Genomic DNA, 18,888 nt, shown 5'->3' with positions numbered 1-18,888 from the left:
GTTAGATCAATTTACTGTGGTATTGTTAGCATTCAGGGCTGGTCTACAGCACCACCTGTTAACGGAAAGCCCTTACCTGTGGGAATTTTATTTGATACGGCTAGATTCTGATCCCCTTTCTCATTTTGAGTAGTACCTTACTCCACAGAGAGTTCCATTACGTCCATAGTGTTACTTGTGGAGTAAAATATTATTCCTCATGAGCCAGAGTATCAGAGTCTGGCAATCATTTTTTTAGTGTTTAATTTAAAAAATATCTAAAACAAATAAACTCTCAGGGTCAGTGTAGTGGGGTGGTCACCCCGCTCCGGCCCTGAAGGGGTTAAAGCTGCCCTGGAGGGGGCTGCAGCTGGGAAAAGGGAGGCTGATGGGGAAAGCAGCCACAGCTGTGGCCAGCTTAATCAGGGTCCAGCTGGCCCTTATAAGAGGGCCGTGGGCCAGAAACTAAGAGCCACATTCTCTCTCTAGCTTTTTGAGAGAGAAGGACCTGGCTGCCTGGGAGCTGAGCAGGGCACCTGAGGTGGAGCAGTGCTGGGGAAGGGCAGAGGGAGCTGGGGAGCTCCAGCCAGGAAAAACCCCAGACTGCAGGCCTTGCAAAAAGGGCCAAATAGGTCCTAGGGCTGCAGAGGGGCAGCCCAGAGATAGGCAAAGGCAGCAGGTCCTAACCCATTTGCCAGTGATGAGCGGTTTACAGACTGCAGTCGGCCCCAGGAAGCGGGGGCTAGATGATGACTGGCAGTAGCCACTGAGGTAAGGTGGGTTTAGAAGGTTGGGGTTCTCCTGGGAGGGGAGGCCCAGAGCAAGGGGGTACTGTGGTGGGCAGAACCCCTAGGAAAAGGGTACCGGGGTCTGGGGGGGACATGGGGCCAGCAGCAGGCAAGACACTAGCCTGCAGAGGGCGCTGTGGGCTGGAAAGAGCTAATTCCTGAGATGGCCGTCAGGAGGCGCTGCGCCAGTGAGTTGTCGCCCTGCAACAGTCAGGCTCAAGACTCATGATTTCAGAGAGGCTACTCAGTATGAGTAAGGGTGGGGAATCTTGCCTATAAGCTTAAATTTAGCCACACTTGGTTTGTACTCTGCTGGCCTAATTCAGCTTTTACACAAGTGTGATTTAGGAGTGACCTCTGTTAAGTCAGTGAAGCTATACTGCTATAGCAGTATGTGAATGAAAGGAAAATTAGGTCCTTTTAACCATAAGGGTGGGGAATTGTTTGATGGGGAAGCGGATTTATGCTGTGTTGTTTTTAAAATCACTGTATTTAGAATATATTTTTAAAGTATATCAAGGAGGACTAGAGTGTATGGATAGTTTCCTTTTAGCATATTTATAAATCTAAATAAATACAATAAATCTTCTGTATATGAGGCAGATATTAACTTTTCAGGTCTCTGAGAACTTGAGGTACAATGCTACAAACTCTTGTTCATGCAAGCAGTCCTGAATGGTCCATGAATAGCGTTGCTGAAGTCCATGACACTACTCACAAAAGTAAAGGTCTGAAGTATTATTATTATTATTTCATTCATTTAACAATTCTTTTGAAGTAGTGTTTAGAGACCTCAACAAGAACAGAGGCCCCATTGTGCTAGGCACAAACTCTTTACTCAGGTTAAGTTTCCAACTAATTTAGGGCCATATTCTGATATCCTTACTTCCATGAAGTGGCAGCTTACTCCATGAGTAGTTCCTTCAACTTTAATAGAACTACTGAGTAATCATTGTATTTTGAAGGGAAAAGGATATTGAAATCTGGCCATTGGCAATTAAGGGTGGGATTTTTCAAAAGTGCTCTGCTCCCATCAAAGGCAATGGTAAAACTCCTGTTGATTGCAAATGGGAGCAGAGTTGGGCTAATGCTGAACACTTGTCCAAATCCTGCCCTGTATACTGGGCTATCTTAACTGAAATGCTTTTGATTGAAAGATACAGTAGAGCCTTGCTAATCCATATATCGCACACCTGCCCTCTCTAATTCACAGAGATATCTTTGTGTCTCCCTATATATCACTCAAGATTTTATACCAAAATGCAAGTGATGTACCAATAAACCCTCATTGTTTTTAGAAAATAGGCTGCAAGACATCTACTGGTACATTCTTTTCATAAGTAACTCAGACTAACCTGCAGTTGCTCAGACAAACAAGTGAGGTACATTTTTCTCGTGGAGTCAGCCTAACATTGACTGGAGCAGAGGGGCCTTGGGCACCACACGCTTTCACAAAGAACCACTGTCAGTGTCAACTTGTCAGCCCACATCTTGCAAAAACCTCCATCCGGTGCAGATGCTCCTGTCATACTCCCAATGATGCACACAATGGGGCAGAAAGCGGGTGGGCCTCCTTATGCCCTCTGAAGGCCCCCCAAAATGGGTGCCTAGGGATGTTTGCTCATATAACTAAATACTCCTGCTCCATTACAAGAGTAGCTGAAGTTCCTCACAATAACAGTTTGAGGGCTAAATATAAATAGTGGCTTCTCTGCAAGACCAGAGCAAAGGACAGTGCACAGTTGTGCTGTCCCAGGCCGGAGCAGAACCAGAGAGTCATAATCCAGTTGTTGGTTCCTTCCTGGCTGCAGGAGGGAAGGAAATTATACTGATTGCACAGATTATTTCTCTGTCTGAACCTGCTCAGCTGCACTGGCCCATGCAAAAGCCATGGCTGGATAGATACATACTGTGCACTGGCCCATGCATTAGTCTGGGGGTAGAGCCAAGGATCCACCCACTCCCAGCCTGCCTGTACAGGAGGCAGAATAGCAACTCTGCAGAATGATGTAGATATGCATAGTCCTGACATGGGAAAGAAGCAGGCTTTCTAATGCTTCCTTACTCCCCTGCATGCTCACATAGGGGGAGTGACAGTCTTATCCTTTACAAAGATGGAGATTAACCCTTTCCTCGCTTCCCCATGGCCACAGTGTAGACACCTCATGACAGAGACCCACTGCAAATCACTGGGGTTAGTGAAGTTATACTATATCTAAAACAATACATTTTCAAATATAAGCCCCATGATGTGATGTAAGTTTAGAAGAATGAATGCGCTTTGAGGCAATTCAGTGCCGACCTGACTTTTTGCCTGTGCTAACAGGCGGGTAAAAGGGTATTTTTTTATGGTTTTCAAATTTGAAGAATTATAACAATAAACAGACAGTTTGAGGCTGGTGGGGTGGGGTTCTGTTCTCATTATTAGTATTATTCAGGTACCTCTTTTCTTTGTGACCTTTCCCGAGCTTTTCTTTGGTGACAAGGCGTCAGGAGCTGCAGGTTGGTGCTGTTAATATTTCTTGTTACTGAATTGTGTCACAGCTGTGGGAAGCTTTCAGAGATTTACTGCAAGCACTTACTACTGAACATGTATTTCTTCAGTGGGGTTGCTCATAGTTGTAACCCTAAGCATGATAGAAAATATTTGTAGCATCAGGCTTTATTCACATGTGCTGTTTAGACTGGCCCAGATCCTCCAAACTATTTAGTTGCTTTACTTCCATTGATTTAAATGGGAGTGAGGCCAAATCTACATTACAAAATGTTGTCAGCATAGCTATGTTGCTCAGGGGAAAAAAAACACTGCTCCCCCGCCAACATAGCTATGCCAGCAATCTCGTGGCCTCTCTTCCCCCCCTCCCTCATGCAGGGGGAGGTGGTGTTACTATGTCGACAGAGAGACTCCTTCTGTTGGCATATGCTGTGTCTGCACTAGGCAGGCTCTGTTGATATAACCGTATCAGTACAATACTGGCAAAGCATTTGTAATATCGACAAGGCCTTAAGCTCCTAAATACCTTTGAGCATCTGAGTCATGCTGACTAGTTTATGGCCTGCTTTCCTTGAGTTTAATGAGAATGTTTGGTGAACTAAGAGTATAGGATCTAGCTCAGAATCAACCATCGCTGCATGCAATGCACACATTTCACAGCACAATCAATAACTATTACCTGGCTCTTCCCCCTCTTACGTTGCATGATGCATTGTACTTCATAACATACGGAGGTCATGAACAGTGGTGTATGTGTGTGAATGCCAAAGAGAAGTGGTGTGTTATCCTGTTAGCAACATCTACAGGACACAGATAAATATTTATTGTGGAAGTGCATGCATCTATCTCTAAGGCTACGTCTACACTACCCGCCGTATCGGCGGGTAGCGATCGATTTTTTCAGGGATCGATATATCGCGTCTCATCTAGACGCGATATATCGATCCCCGAACGCGCTTCTATCGATTCCGGAACTCCACCGCCGCGAACAGCGGTGGCGGCGTCGACATGGAGAGCCCCGGACATCGATCCCACGCCGTGAGGATGGGTAAGTTATCGATATAAGATACTTATATTGATTTTTCCCCTTAGTGTAGACCAGCCCTAAGAGACTTTACCTAAAGGGTCAGAGCTAGGTGGTGTTGTTCTGGAGTAGCATTTGTTGTGTCCTCTGCAATTGAGTTCCAGGGTATATGACTTTGTATGTAGGTTTGTTGCAGACATGAAGAAAATTCGATTAAGTCCTGTACTGCCTGGGGAAGGAGAGAAACTGGATATACTGTCCTTCAAATTTTGGTACCCTAGGCAGTCGGCTTTAGCTATGCAGTGTACAGATTATATTCTATAGCAGAAGATTCCATGATTTCATTCCGACTATTTCATTATTCCATGATTTCATTCCTTCATTAAGAGAGGCATAAATGAAGTCCTTTCAGATTAGGTCCTAGGCTAAATCCTACGCTTGTCTGATCTGATGCATGGGGAAGAAAAAGGGCATAGGACAGCATTATGCAGGGGAGGGGATATCTTGCAAAAAGCCACAGGAGTGTGCAAGCAACTATGAATCTATGAGTCAGGACCTGCACCATGGTAATCAGGGATGTGAAAAGTAATCTGAGCAAAAAGGAGCATGGGTAGGCCTCCTGTGCTCCCATCGTCAATAGTGTAGCAGCACCTGGCAGTGCATTGCAGTGAGCCATTGTATTCTGCTATGGTACAATGCCTTTTTTTTGCTGGATGTAGAGTCAGCTAATCACCTCTCTCTCCATGGCATTGATTTCCTGCTATGGATTTATGCATTTATCTTCACAAACCATTGTTATTTTCTTTAAAGGTGTGTCATTGATTTCAACAGAAGTTAGGTGCCTATATCCTTTGAGGATCTGTGTACTTGATTCTGCAAAGTGCTGAACACTATCAACCCCACTCAGGTGAAAAAAAAACAAAAACTTTTCATTCTCCTTCCAGGTCATGGTTTCCATGGAAAGGGAATAATTTAAACTGACACCAAGGACTGGATTCATCTCTCACATACCCCAGTATAACTGAGAGGAGAATCATGCCTGATCATTCTTACACCTGTTCAAAGAGCGAGTAAGTTTACTGTACTCAGTAAGTTGGGACATGAAGCAAAAGCACCCTTCTAATGATCACCTGTATTCTGCATTCTTAAGATTGCAGATGAGGTTTCTGGCAGTGTCATGCAAGCATTCCTCTGGCAAGAAACAGAGTATGGCAATGCAGATTCTCTTTGATTCCTGATCAAAATTCAGCTCTTGAGTTGCTATTAATAGGGACTTCTACTTTTCATCTCTCTTCTATATGCTTTATTAAGTATCCTTGGTGAGGGAAAAGCATGTTTTATATGGAAACTTGCCAGGAACGTCATTGACTCCTAGTTTGGATAAGATAAAGCCAATTAGTCACCTTTTTATTTTTACTGTGTCTCCATTAATAATGTCCTTCCACTCAGCTCAAGACCAAACATTGCATGCCGGGATCTATTTTCTCTGTGGGCTAGAGGGCCACATTAAAATTTAGGGCATCTGCAAGCTATTGTAGAATTCTGGTCACCTCTCCTCTTTTTGAATGAAATTTCACACTGACACAGTAGGTAGGTCATTCAAGCTTAGAATGTACTAATTAAATTACTAAATCTTTATTAAATCTGTCAGGTGAGGCAATTTCATGGAGCCTAAACCTAAAAAGGTACAATTTTGTGAGCAGTAATTTCTCTCTAAATCAGGTTTCTGCTATGCCACTTTGAACCAAACTAGCTGCTACATAGTGGCTGGTAATTTAAGGGGAGTTGGGCCCAGCCTAATATGTGATGGATCAGCGATCTCTCAGTTGAGACTGATTAGCTAGGAATCAGGTGATTGTAAAAACCAGGATAGAGAGTTGCTGGGATTAGAGGGTTTCTGGGGGAAAGTCTCTTGGTAAAGCTATAGTAAGAAGATGGGATCCAGTAACACACTGGTTCAAACAAGTGCCTGGTAGTGTGAGAACCTGTAGGGAAGAGAGATTCCCCTGAAGAGGACCCTGGATTAGGTGGGAAAGAATGATTGATATTCTGAATGTATGTTAGTTGTTTAGAAGAAGTAAAGTTGAATCCCTGAGAAAAAGAGCCTGAATCAGACTCTGTAGTATCAATCCTCTCTGGGCTGGGGAGATAGGCCAGGGAGCCCATGCTTGCCAAGCAATGTGATAATTTAATGTTACTCTGCAATGTTGTTTATAATGAAAGGCCATGGATGGTAATGGGTTTTATGTTTATACTTGGAGAAGGACATGAGCATTAAAAGCAGAAGATTGTTTACTGTAACACCACCCTGCTATGTTTGGGGGGGGGGGCTCTAAATTTCTGGAGGCTAAATTCTGCAATTGTCTACACCGTAGTCAATGATGTATTCGAAAGCAGAACTTGGTTCATGAGAACTGTGTGTTTAAAATGATACTGTTGGGAGTTTGAAATACTAACCTACATGATTTTGGTTCAATTAATTTACAATGGTCAAATACACCTGGTGTTTAAGATCATATATTGTGTATTGATTTTGCTACCACTTAACTGAGTTCCAGGGTATCAGAATAACTGTTTCACTTTGCACTTTGTGTGGGGGAATTCCCAGTTGGCTGTTTAGGGCAACTCTGTAGCCATAGTGGTACAAAGAGGTTATCTCTGGGGTCAGGATTTATCCTTAGGTTTTTACTTGCAGTGCTGCTTTTTTTTTTTTTTTTGGTAGCCATTATTAAATGTAGGTACTGTGATTGGTTCCCTGCGGGGTGCCACCTGGAACTGGGATACTACTGAGCCTTCTGCCCCACCAGCCTAGGCTCCCTCTCACAATGCACTGTTGTGACAAGCTGCAAAGCCCTCCAGCCTATGCTTTCACCAACAAACATACCGGTAGGGGCACACCGAGCTGCAGTTGCAAGCAGGCTCTCTGATCAGCCCCTGCATGGGAAGGCTACTCCCAGCTCTTCAGGCACCCCCCCTCCCACCTGGAGTATAAACCCAGAATTATACCATCTTGCACAGGGAATTATACAGTGTAAACTCATAAAATTCGCCCCCTCTGTCAGTGTGGAGAGGAATATGCAACGGCCTTTTGCTCCTGAGTTATGATTAAAACACATTTCACTCCAACTCACTGATTTTAGATAAAGCAAAACCAAATGTGTTAACTACAAAAGATAGATTTTAAGTGATGGCAAACAGATCAAAGCAGATTACCTAGCAAATAAAAAAAATGCAAACTAAGCTTAATATACTAAATAGATGAGCTGATACAAGCAGGCTACAGACTCCTAAGGGGCAAACTGCACTTGCTTTACAGCTTGGAATCCCCAGGTGTTCCATTCACAGCCTAAAAATCCCTTTAGCCTGGATCCAGCACTTCCCCCAGTTCAGTCTTTGTTCCTCAGGTGTTTCCAGGAGTCGTCTTGTGTGGGGAGCGAAGAACCACAGATGATGCCACTCCCTGCCTTATATAGCTTTAGCATATGGCAGGAACCCTTTGTTCCCAACGCTTGGTTCCCAGATCAGTCTGTGGAAAAATACTGACATCCCACGATGGAGTCTAGAGACATGCGGTCTCATCATATGTCCTTGTAGAGTCATAGCAGCCATTACCTGGAGGCTGCCTGTAGTGTTCACAGGAAGGCTCCCCAGGTGGGAGATAAGCTTCTCCTAGGGCCTATTGTTTTTTCTTAATGGCCCATTGCCCTGAATAGGCCCTTACCCACTCACTATCTAGACTGAAAGCATCTTGTCTAGTGGGCATTACCCAAGTGTAACTACATTTGAAATACAGATACATAGTCAATATTCATAACTTCAGATAAAAAAATGATATATGCATACATATAGGATAGTCATATTTAGCAAATCATAACTTTTCCAATGACACCTCACATGACTTATCTTGCATAAAATACATTATAATTATGCCATAATCATATCTCTATCTATCTATCTATCTATCTAGATAGATAGAGATATATATATATATATATATAATCACTGTGAATAATATGGGGTGCAGTGTCACAGGCACCAGCTTACTTCTCTCATTCCTTAGGAGAAGTGGCTCTGCACTGAATAGATGTAGCTGTCTATTATTCCATATTGTTTCCCAATTTAGAGACCCATTGTGTAAAATCATCAACTCAGGCCTGGTGGTTTTGAAATTCCTTGTTTTCTCTGCACTGAAAGATATCCGTGATGTAGCTCAATGCTAATAGATAACTTTGAGTTAGACCTCTTTATTCAGGGGATTTAATATCTTTTCTGTACCCTTTGTAAATGTGTGTACCGTCTGTGCTCTTAGAGCAACTGATTATGTGTGTGTGTGTGTGTTTAAATCAGAATGAATGAAATAAATATCTCTGCCTAGCTTGCCCCTATCAAAAAAAAGCACATGCAATGGTGATATGCAAAGGTGGCTGACCATGAATGGAGAACTTATTCAACTGAATATGAGGGAAGGCTTTTTCCTACATTTTCACTAGCATTAGGAGGAGTAGTGCTGATGAAGCTGATAACAGCATGCGAAATAGAGAAGAGCCACCACTGGCTGCTCTAATGTATGTCAGGGCCAGGGTGGAGCCAGGTGGGGAATTGGGGAGCTGTATCTGAGATGCCCTCTCTTCTCTGCTGTGCCTAGTGGGCTTCTGCTGCAGCAAAGCCTGACTCCCAGGACTTGAACAACTGAACTAAAATTAAAGGCAGCCAAGCAGTACTCATAACAAAGACACACGTAATTACTTCTTTTTTTCAGATGTTTGTTTTGTATTATAGTGATGCAGAATTGTCTCAGGTAGTCAATGTAAGGATGCTGGGCAGTTACTGACCCAGAACTGTATATGTATTTTAGTTCTCTGCACTGTGGCTAAGAGGTTTGATTTGCATAAAGATTGTATGGTTATTTCAGTCATACAGTGTGTAGATCCCTGCATACTATCTGGCTCAGGGCTGTTATTAGCTGATCAGAGCTCATGGATTTATAGTAGACAAGCAGAGTATAAGAGAGAGGAGGCGGAAGGGAAGTGCATTTCAGCACAGTAGTAAATATAATTATTTGTATTCTTATAACACCCAGAATGTGCTGACTGTCTCTGAATAACATTACTGTTAATCAGAGGCCCCTTCAAATTTATTAACTTAGTAATTCACATGCCCTGCATTTAAAAAAAAAACTCCTAGGCCTTTGACCCTGGTGTTTATTTCCTACAGACAACTTAGCCTTTTTCATACTGTTTTTCATCTGATATATAATAATTATCTTGAAAACAGGGATCATTTTTTTTCATTTAATAACAGTGAAAGCTATGGCTTGATAAGTCTATGGGCATTTCAAAGTGCAGCTGTGTTACATTTTTCATTTAAAAAAAAATGTATGCTTAAGCTGGAGTAGTGGTGTGTTGCTTCCTGGCTGTATTCAGGGTTGTGAAGCCTCTTGCTACCATCTGCCCTTAGGAAAGTCTTGGCAGTGGTTATTGTGAGTCAGCTCCCCAGCTCCACAGGCAACAGAAGTACTCACCTTGTCACTCTACAGTTAGCAATCGGCACACTCCAACCCTTGTGTTCTGAGTGTCTTCCTGGAGTGTTCGGACACTTGCAGTATTCTCAGATTTGCTGCTTCCAAAGAAACAGTACATCCCAGCTTACCAATTCCACCTCAGATCATGGCTCCCCTTAGTGTACACAGCACTTAGATATGTTTATAGTGAAATCAAGCATAAGTTACAGAAGCACAGAAATTCAAGTAGTATCAAGTGGAAGTATAGGAAACCGAAGGTTAAATATAAAAAATATAACATGCATTCTAGAAACTAGACTTAATTAACAAGACACTCATCTCTTATAGATATGGTTGAGATTCTGTCACAGGTATTTTTAGTAAAAGTCCAGGGAGAGGTAGTGGGCAATAAACAAAAAAATTACAGAAGCCTGTGACCACTCACTGACTACTACTAAAAATACCGGGGGGGGGGGGGGGAAGGGATGAACGGGTAGAGTGCTGCTGGGGGCTGACCTCCAGCAGCTGCTCTAGCCCTGCCACTGCTCCAGGCCCATCCAACCTCGGCCACTGCAGAGGATGCCAGAGGCTCTGGAAGAAGTCCCGGAGGTCCCAGAATGTCACGGAATCCATGACCTCTGAAACAGAATTGTATCCTTTGCATAGCTCACCCATAATCCTTGCAGCACCTTATAGCCAGGCTGGCTTGGACTCTCCTTTCATGAGACAAGCACACTGTCTCCTAGGTGAAGGATTCACTGTGTCCCTTTGTGCTCCAATCCTTTGTCTTCATAAATAGCACAGCCCCTGCTGCATGTTTCTTCCTGTAGATTTTTCTCTCTTGTAGAATTTGTGATGTCCTTAATTTGCATTTAGCTCAGTATATAAATAGGCATACAGTACACAAACAGCTCCATCAGTAGATAGGTGTCAATTACCTCCTACATGACAGGAACATTTCCTAGGTGTGTCACCTCCTGGTGACTTGATTTACCTCCAAGACCTTAAGAATATAATTTTCAGTATAAATATGTAACTCCTGAAATACTGTCCATACATATAGTTCTCAGTGATTATGACAACCAGTGGGCTAGTGGCTCTCAGTAGAAGCCTCACATGCTACCCTTCAGAGACCTGTTATGCAGATATCTGACCCAGGGGATTCTTGTAAAACCCAGTGCATCCCTGTGACCTCTGCCAGGTGTCTTTATATTTTATTTACCATACATCATCCATAACAGTGTCCAGAACTATTACAGCAGCAAAGGCACAATTTCCTATGGGGAGACCATAGTTCCCCTTATTAATAATTAGTAGTAGTAATATGCCTTCTGCCTAAATCCATATGTCCTCTTAAATTCTGCCATTAAAGTTCTGCTTGTGACACAAAAGAGGAATATCTGACAGGGCCTAGTGATTTATATTTGATAACACAGCTGCACATTTATTGCTTCCCCACCTACTGTTTGGTTTACTTTCCTGTCTTCAGATGGTGAACTCTTGGGCGCAGGAATTGTGCTTTCTGCTCTGTGTGGAAAGCGTCTTGGACATTGTGGGTACTACTTGAAATCAACAACATAAGGGCCAGATCTTCAGCTTGTGAAATTTGGCACAGCTTCACTGATTTCAGTGAACCTGTGCTCATTTACACCAGCTGAGGATCTGGCCAATAATAATATTTCTAGTTTAAAGGCTAATTTTTCAGCTGCCTTTAAACTACCCAAAGAACTTATACCTAGAAGATGGATGCATGTTTAATTTTGAGGGCACAAATCCTTTGGGAAGCAAATTTGGAGGCTGTGGCTGAGTTGTCCCTTCCACCATAGTTATAATGACTCAGTCAAATTTTTAAACAAATCCACATTTACTGCATTCATATTTTGTGTTCTAATATTTTAGCAAACAAGTTGGCTCCCAGCAATGTTTGCCAAAACAGCAAAGTACAAGTCTTGGTATTTGATTTGATCCCAAGAGTTATGCTCATCCTATCAGAAAACAGAATCAGAAGCATACCTTATATCTATGCCCAATCAAGTGTCCCTGCCTGCAGGTATATGGGATCTTGGGGAGCAATTACCACACGGGTGGGGTGCAAAATAAACTTTAATACAAAAACAGGGAAAATTCAATAGTGAGGGGTATGGGGTTGTTAAGGTAGACAATTGGGGAGGGGTTTCTTTTTGGTGAACAGTAAGGGTGTTGCAGTAGCGGGGTACAACACAGTAGGATACAATACAGTGGGTAATCAGTTAACACTGAGGTATAAATGTAACAGGTAGCTAGCGATTTCTATGTAAAAAGGTGTGTCACAGCAGCATATAACCAACTAACAGTTATGGATAAAATGTGTTACATAACAAACAATTTTAGGTAAAAATGTGTCACAGTGGTGTAAATGTAGAATGTGAGGGGTATCAGAGAGGATGAAAGTAACCAATGGGGTTTTATGCTAGAGATTTAAATTTAGTAAGACAGAACAAACAGGCTGCAAGCTTAAGCAGCAGAGAGTGTAACAAGGTAGAAGGACACAGAGAAGCTGGCGGGGGAAGGGGGGGTTAGCAGTGGGAAGACAGACTTAATTACAATTATACAGAACACAGCAAAATCTTATCTATGATCTAACTTAATCAAGACTACACAAATTAAAACACAATGCAACAATTCTCTAAGCCTAACTTACGAAGTATAATGCTAAACTTAACTTAATGGGTGCACCTTATGCTAAGGATAGTTCCAGAGGGCTGAGTGGTGTGTGTACAGGACTCAGCTCCAAAGGGGGGGGGGGGGTGACTGCACCAGTGGGGTGGCTGCAAGCAGGCTTATTTCTAGCAGCAAAGGCACTGCAGAACTAGAAACAGATTACAGATACAGACCAAGGAGTTAGCTTGGGTCTGTCTGTTGGGGAAACAGAACCAGCAGCTAGGACGGGGGGTGTAAGAGAGGTTTTAAGACACAGACCAAGGTTTAGCTTGAGTCTGTGTGCTGGGGAGACAGAGCCAGCAGCTAAAATAATAAAATAAAAGTATAGAAAGTTTCACAGAGGAATTCTTACCATCCCCAAGGCAGCAGCAGAGGCAGAAGCAGCAAGAACATCAGAAGGCTCAGTACAGTCTTGATAATCAGGAGATCTCTCAGGCAGCAATTCGTTCTTCGTGGGAGGGGGGTTTAAAAACGGGGGTATGCTCAAAAATAAAACGAGAGCGGAGAAAGGACCCCCAGAACCCCTGGTTGATCAGACCAGGCAGCAATGCAAGAACCTTTCTAAAGTCTGTTCAGAAAATGTCTGTTTATAAAGGCAAACCCAAGCAGCTTCCCACCAGTAACTCTGATTGGCTCCCCCTCTTACAGGGAGGAGAGAAGGCAGGGAGGAGACTGCAGGCAGCCACAGGCATGTCAGGGCAAGTCCTGTGCAATAGGTGACTCAAAAGCACATGAGGTCTATGACTCATGCCCAGGATCTTAAAAACACAATAGGTCTTGCAGCTCTGGACATTGCCTACCCTACCCCAAGCTGAGGTTTTAACAAGGTGATAACAGGACAGTGGTCCCACTTAGCACAAGTGGCCATCCCTTTGAGAAGGGCAGAGGCCCTGGTAAACAACTTAACAGCCAGGGAGGGGTGGCCACAGAGGAGAACAAGAACAAAATGGAGTAAGGGGACAGGTTTGAGAAACAAAATGGAGCTGTAACAGACATCAGGCAGCTCAAATATTGAATACTTGGAATGTGTGTATACTAGTATCTGTACAACTGCCTCAGTCTAGTTTCCTGAAGTCCACTTTTTGATGTTTCATCTTCTGCATTAATAAATCACTGTGCATTACTGTTAATATTGTTCCATAGCGCATATATATATATAACAAATTCAAAGATAATTTTGATCTTGCTTTAGCTGCAGTAGTCATGCTGAATTCATTTGATATTCATGGGATATCATATGCATTGCACTGTAATGCAGCATTATCTTCTGAATGCTGAGAATAATATCTCCAGCTATCTTCGACATTCTGTGTATCAAGCAATTTACCAGAAAAGTCCCCACCCCGTTATTTTAGATGCTGATGACATTTTGTATACAGACAAAGAAAGGTGTGTCTGTTGAATTTTTTTTTCAGGTTTCACATAAAATGTCCTCTAACTTCTGGAGTACATGAAGCAGTAAATGGCTATTTTTTTGCAGGTGATTAAACACAGAAGTGAAACTGAGACCGTTGATAACCACAAAACTCATTTTATTGCAAGTATGCGCCAACTCCATGAATGTTACTCCTAATATGTGACAAGAGAAAAGAAGATGCAACAAATCACAAGATGAAAAAGTATGTGGGGATGACGAGCATTTTTTTTTTTTTGCCTTAAGAGCATGAGAAGCCAGACATTCCCACTGAGTTACTGATGATGAGACTTAAGCGAGTTATCATTCAAGGGCAAGTTTGATAACCTAACATTTGTTCAAGGAGTGTTATAAGTGGGGTGTTGTGACTGGATATTATCAGATGGGAAGGGATGATGTTTAATTTTTGTGGCCAATAAATGGCTGAAATCTGTCTTGTTGATACTTTGAGTGGTAGCTCATCTATCACCAACCACCTTAAAACATTTTACAGTATAAGGCTGTGACAGAAGGCATCCCTGTATTCACACCCTACACACCAATGTAATAATTGTATAAAATATGCCTTGAGAGGTATCATTTGAAAACTAATAACTTGCTGGTCAATAATATCACGGTAAAATGTGTGTAGCAACACTATATGGAAAGTTACAAAATCCCCCTGTATGATATCAGCACATGTTCAAAATCACGCAGCCCTGCCTAGGGAAAACTTGTTAAACAGCTGTGTCCTAAACAAAAGGAGTGTGTGTTTTACCTTAATATACATATAAACTGTAAACAGGTCCTCAGACAGTGAGAAGGTGAAGACAGCAGACAAGGAAAATCTGCATTTTAGCAAACCACGGCATGAAATATCTTTCATGATGTGATCCCATGTCTCCATCCTCACAGGTGGAAGGAACTTTATCCACAGGTAACCCTCAGGAAAAGCCATTTCAAAGGGTGACTCAACTATAAAAGTGAGGGGTAAAAACACTCCATGTTCTCTCTTCCTAGCCATCTCTCTTTTCCACCTAAGAAGACAGAAGAAAGTCTATGGACTTTGGGAGCAGATCCTGACGTGTTACTGGGAACCTGTGGTAAGAATTTTACCTTGTACCAAGTCTAGTTTGTTAAGGGGAGAAAGCGTCTTATCTTTATTTCTCTTGTAACCATTTCTGACTAAATGCCTTAAACTCATACTCACTCAAAATCTCTTTGTAGGTAAATAACCTTGTTTTGTTCTTTAATCAAAACTAATCCAGTGTTGTGGAGTGTGCGGGTAACTCCATTTATAGTACCAAACTGTTGTATATTGATCCCTGTAGAGGGGCAGTTGACCTAATATATCTGGACTGTCCAGGCTGGACAGTGCAGAACAAAGATTTTTGGGGGGTGAAATCTGGGACGGGGAGTGTGTTGGGGTCATCCTGCAAGTAGTAACCAAGGCTGCTGGAAGCCAGTGTGTGGCTGGTGTTTGCTGACAGGCTGCTGACAGAGTTGCTGGACCAGGGCTGTGGCTATACACAGATACTCAGTGTGATCTACGTGCTGTTTGTGAGGAGCCCAGGTTGGGGATATACAGCAGCAAAATATTGTGAAGCAACCCATGTTGCAGAGCAGGGGTGACACACCCCCTTACTGTTCTGAATCGCACTACAGAATATCATAAAGGTTTAGTCAAAAATCTTGCTACCCACCTCCCCTCCAAAAGAAAACCTGAACCGCCTCTTAGACTTACATTTTGTCATCTTTGACTCTTTCTCCCCACACATCCAGACTGTCACTAAATCTTGTTGCTTATTTCGCCACGGTATTTAAAAATTCCTAACCTCCCTCTTCATCCTGATAGCTAAAACACTCTACTGAACTCTTTTCAGCTCCTGCCTCAGTTTCAGCAGCCTCTTCCCCTTTGGCCTCCTTGACACCCCAGTTCCTTCCCTCTAGTCCATCCTAAACTATGGTGCCAACACAATCTTCCTTGGCAGATGATTAGACAAGTTGCTCTTTCTTTGACTCTCTCCACTGGCTTCCCTTTACCCACCCATAACAAGTTTAAATTTATTCTCCCCTCTGAGGTCCCGTACAGCTCAACCACAGCCTGCATTGTGGATCTTGTCTCTCATCATGGTCACAGCTGACCCCTTCTCTTCACTCATGCCAATCTCCCACTTTCACTCCCACCTTTGTGCCTTTCCCCAGACTGTCTCCTACTGATAGAATATTGTTCCAAACCCAGGACATTAGCCAATCCTCTCCTACTAAAGGCCCCTGTATCCCACAAGGTCCAGGTACAATGAAAAATAGATTCATTGTCCCGTTTTTTCCTTTTAGCTAATCCCTTCCTGTCTTCATTCCTCACCCATCCTTGTCTATCTTATATTTAATAGATATAATACAGTAAATGTAAAAAATGAAAACCTAGCCAACAATTAAACTAAATAACCATCCTACCAACAAGAAATGGTGGCAGTAATATGACACTTGCATGACTCTGTTCACAGTGTATATTATCCTTTCCAGCACCCCCTGTCTGCCTTGTCTATTTAGATTGTAAACTCTTTGGGGCAGAGACTCAATACTTACTCTTAACTCTATACTATCCACTGTACAAGTATAATGAGATCCAGTCTTGGATGGGGTTTCTATATGCTATTGGAATACAAACAATGATAAGGTAATTCCTTCTTATTACAATTTTGCAGCATGTCTCATCTTTCCATGTCTATTTTATATACTGCAAGGGCTTAAGGGTAGGGATCATCTTGTCTTAACAGTTAATAACCTGCTAATTACTAGCAATGGCTGTGCTGAGTGTTCTGTATCGAAATACTGTGCACAGTGTATTAAAAAGAGGATCTGGAGAATGGGGGGGGTTGTGTAGTATTTTTTTTAATAAATATCACTTGTGCTGTGTGATAAATCAATGACACAGAGAAGAGTCCTTGAGGAAACAATAGGGAAGATGTTTATTGGGGAATACTCCCTACTTGGCTCCACCTGGGCTAAGAACCATTTACTCTTCCAAAGACTAAGCTTAGGATCAAAGGAGGTTGCTAACCAATTACAGGACCCTGGGAAAGAAAGTGCTTTGGATGAGTTAAGTGGGGCTTCCCATGGCACTTCTGTGAGATTTGACAGGCATGCACAGAGAGAGCGCACTTACTTCTCCCAACCAGACATGAGGGTTAACTGGGCTGAGGGGAATTTACAACATGCTTGCAAGGAAAAATTAGCATGTACATAAGGGGGGCGGGGGGCAGAAATGTATAAAGGACTCTGTTTTTAACCCTTTTACTCTGGGTGCTTTGTACTGTTGGGTGAAAGAATAAATAATGCTTTGTTTGGAAAACAGTCAGCCCACCGTCACAGGCTCACAGATGGAAAAAGCTAACAGGTACCAAACTCAGTTGGGCCTGTTTGGTTAGTTGGGAAATAGGGGTCTGCACCCCAGAGATATAGTCTGAGGAGTTGGACCACATGGTTCCACCCATAGTGAGGTGCAGCCAGGCCTGTCACCTAAGAGTGCACTCAAGAGGGACAAAAATGTGTCTAAGGAGCAGCTTGTCTGACTAATTGTAAGGAGGTTAACGGCCTTCTCTGTAGCAAGAGGCTCAGTCAATATATATACTTCCTGGAGTGTTCAGCACTCTTCTTCCAAGGGAGCATTCCTTTGCAGGCTATCTTACCATACCTAAGAGTGTCTGTATGAAAATGGCTCCTTTTTAATGGTCTCACCTGTATGCCCTTATCCAGTTATAGGGCAGCAACTTACTTCATTGACAAAAATAAATTTGAGGTTAGCTCTGCAGTGGTAAGAGACTGTCTGTGAAAAAGCATGCTGTGTTCTCTGCTGCCTAGTGCATTATCAACAAAACTGTTAAAGATCTTGGAACAAGAATGTAGTTATTTGTGGTGATATGATAGGCAGAAAAAACACAGCTGGATTTTCTGATCGCAAGTTGATTTGTGCTGCTAAGAAAAATCTTCTTTTAGGTTGTAAACTAAATAGGTTTGCTGTGGAAGTAACTGAGATGCAATAAACTTCTCAACGTCATTTTTACAAAGTCACCTTTCAGAGAAGGCTTTTCTGAAAATAGTGTAGAAATAAAGGTGCATCTGACATAATGACCTGTTCACCTGCACATGTGTTGCATTTTATTTGATGGCAGTAGTGGCATAGTTAATGAACTTGGCATAGAGTAAGAGATTTGTAAGAAGAAACATTGTGAGAATCCCCACAAAGATTAAAGCTTCTAAGCATGAAGGTACCAGTTTGTCTGTATAAAAGAAGGATGTCAGTGGATTGTTAAATACACCTCTACCTCGATATAACGCTGTCCTTCGGAGGTGTCCAACCCACAGCGTCCCTGCAGCACAGCCAGAGCCTGAGAAGGAGGCCTGGGACCTACAAGGAACAAACTGAACTGCCCTGACATTTCAGAGACACTGTAATATTCTCTGCCATATAGCAGGGTGAGGTGTTTTCCTATAACCTTTCCCATTTTTTCCATTTTCTTTTTAAAATAAATTTCTGATTAAATAAATTGTATTTGCTTTGAATAGTATGTAATGATCAATAGGTCAGGGAAGTGTCCAGTGCAGAGAGAGAGAGAGAGAGAGAGTGTTCCCTGGAGTGGGGACACCCTAGCCCCTGCCCTAGGTGACCACAGCATGGTTGGAGGTCAAGCCCCCAGGAATCCTGGGCCCAGCCTCGTTGGGGTTACAAGGAGTCTGCCAGACAGGAGAGTGGAAGGGGAGTCCTTGAGGGCAGGGAGGCCTCTGGGTAAAGGAAGTGGGAGCGAGGACTCAGATCCTTCCACCAGCCCATTTCACCAGGGTAGTGCAGAAGCCAGGAGAGTTCCCCACAATAGCAGGACCATTCCCCCACTTACCCAAAGGCTAATGCATAACTGCACCACTTCAGGAGCAAACCAGAGGAAAAAACTGAGATTCTCAGAGTCTCGGTTCCCTCTCTCCTAGCCACTACCTCTGAGAGGAGTAACT

The 18,888-nt window shown here is 42.8% G+C and overlaps 1 protein-coding gene across 12 annotated transcripts in view; it reads left to right on the top strand.

The window, feature by feature from the left end:
* Nucleotides 1-728: 728 nt before the first annotated feature.
* Nucleotides 729-18,888, top strand: part of MED12L (mediator complex subunit 12L) — a 330,165-nt gene continuing 312,005 nt past the window's right edge. For 9 of the 12 annotated variants that reach the window (XM_039487294.1, XM_039487298.1, XM_039487297.1 and 6 more), the window contains exons 1-4: nt 6,186-6,312; nt 13,966-14,104; nt 14,684-14,815; nt 14,899-14,981. The gene's annotated coding sequence lies outside the window, so the exon portion shown is untranslated. Of the gene's footprint in view, nt 751-1,480; nt 1,496-2,852; nt 2,962-5,229; nt 5,356-6,185; nt 6,313-13,965; nt 14,105-14,683; nt 14,816-14,898; nt 14,982-18,888 lie in introns of those variants that run through there. The other 3 variants (XM_039487291.1, XM_039487292.1, XM_039487290.1) reach the window with 3 other exon arrangements.

This window comes from Mauremys reevesii, linkage group 9 (genome assembly GCF_016161935.1).
Source record: "Mauremys reevesii isolate NIE-2019 linkage group 9, ASM1616193v1, whole genome shotgun sequence".
Lineage (NCBI taxonomy): Eukaryota > Metazoa > Chordata > Testudines > Geoemydidae > Mauremys > Mauremys reevesii.
The sequence above is the reverse complement of the archived record's forward strand: the minus strand, read 5'-3'. Positions and strand labels throughout refer to the sequence as shown.